Below are 1,935 nucleotides of genomic sequence, written 5' to 3' on the forward strand. Positions count from 1 at the left end.
CTGGGGCTGGTTCAGGAGGCTGAGGCATGGGAGGTCAATATAGCCAGGAGCCTCAGAGACCAGCCGACAGAAGGGGATGCTGCCCAGGCTGATGCCAGAGCTCAGGTCGAGGGTAACAAGGTGGTGGAGAAGCAGCAGCTGCAGGAGAATAGTGACAACCGTGACCCTGCCCTTGCAGGCCTGGGTCAGACAGGGCCCTCAGAGGCCCCTGGGGGACCCCTGCCTGCCCACATGGGCAGTGTTTCCGGGGCAGGTCCAGGAGGTCCTGGCACTGTGCCAGAGGGCCTGGCCCAGGTGGGAGACCGGGAGGCTGAGGAACACCCCCAGAAGGGGCTCAAGCCCATCCCAGAGGAGTCAGAAAGTGAGGATGGTGCTGGGGAGCTGAGCCCCGTCATGTCCTCCCCTGGCAAATAGCTAACAAGGCCTGGCACCCTCCTCTCCTTTCGGGCATCAGAGCACTGGAATCAGAGGGTAGGGGAGCCAGGCCAGGGCAACCTCCTCACCCCACATGGGGAGCAGAGCCCAGGGAAGTGCCCGCCCAGCTCATACCCCCTACTACCCCACCATGCTATGGGGGCCTGACCACCACCATCAGCCCTTCCAAGTCACCAAGCTGACCATATTTGACACCCAATGGGGTGGGGAGAGGTGCCCCCACATGGTAGCACCACACCTGGCCTCAGCCCCAACCCCTACCAAATTGGGCAGCTGGCCTGGGAGCACCACTGAGCAGCCCATCTCAGCCTAGGAGAGGGGCACCTGAAGACATCTGCCACCCGTGTGGACTGGGAAACTTTAGAACCCATAACAGGGGTGCCACTTTTGGGGACCCCCATTCTCCATCCCCTGGGGAGACCCCAACTCATTTCTCTATAGTCCCATAGTGACCCATGTGTCAAGTAATCACCCCCCATCACACACACACACACACACACACACACACACGCCATGGCGCCTGTGCAGAACCACCTGGTGTGTGTGAACCCAGGTGGATGTCCTGCCCCCCCCCAACCCCGGGGCAGCCACCTCTCAGCCCTGGCACGTGCTGTGAACCCCACTGCCAGCCAAGGCTCTGCCAGCTCTCGTCCAGTGTTGTGAGCTCAGCCTCTGCTTTCTCGGTGTAGATTTAGGTCAACCGCTGCTTGTGCTTGTAGAGATGTGTGTTCTTCTCTGAGCAGTTCCCCACCACCACTCCCACCCCGGATGGAGACCCCAAGCCCAGGCCCAGAAGAACGGATGAGAAAGACGGACCAGGGCATGTCTGGCGCTCACTCATTGACCCTGGGAAGAACTGTACAGTGGCAGAAGGCGGCTGCCAGAGGCTCCACGGACACCCTGATGCTCTGATGTCACCCTGTTGTTCCCTGTAACTCAGTTTCCTCAGCATGTTGGAGTGTCCCCTGCTGTGTTTTCCAGTGTCCTCTGTCTGTCCTGTGCAGGCCACAGGGCACGGCCAGGCCCCAGCATGTCATCCATAGGGGGAGGGAGCCCTGCAATGAGTGGACATCACCAATGTCCATGGTCCTTTAAAGTCCAATCAAGGGGCCCTCAGGGAGGGAGACTGCGGTGGGAGGGCTGTGGTGTGGGGGAAGCCGAGGCAGCTGGTCAGAGACCCCAGGAGGAGGTGGGGGTTGTGACCTATGGGGTCTATTGGCCGTTAGAAGTTCCTCTCTGTGTTGTCATTCCCTTTCTTCAATGAATTCAGTAAATGTTTCTCTTCAATAAACTTCATTGAATGATTCAGCTGAGTTTCGCCTCTGCTGTGGGCAATTGAGGGAAGGGTCTGCTTGCTGTTGGGGGCCCAGGAAAGGATTTATGCCCAGCATCCATAAGAGACTTTTTCAGGACATCCTAATGGCCATGTCTACAGCCTCCTAGGCCCTATGTAGCTTGGCTGCTCCCCCTTGTGGGTTTTCCTGTGCTGGCTGCTACAGT

The sequence above is a fragment of the Myotis davidii genome, unplaced genomic scaffold (genome assembly GCF_000327345.1).
Source record: "Myotis davidii unplaced genomic scaffold, ASM32734v1 scaffold5450, whole genome shotgun sequence".
Classification (NCBI taxonomy): Eukaryota; Metazoa; Chordata; class Mammalia; order Chiroptera; family Vespertilionidae; genus Myotis; species Myotis davidii.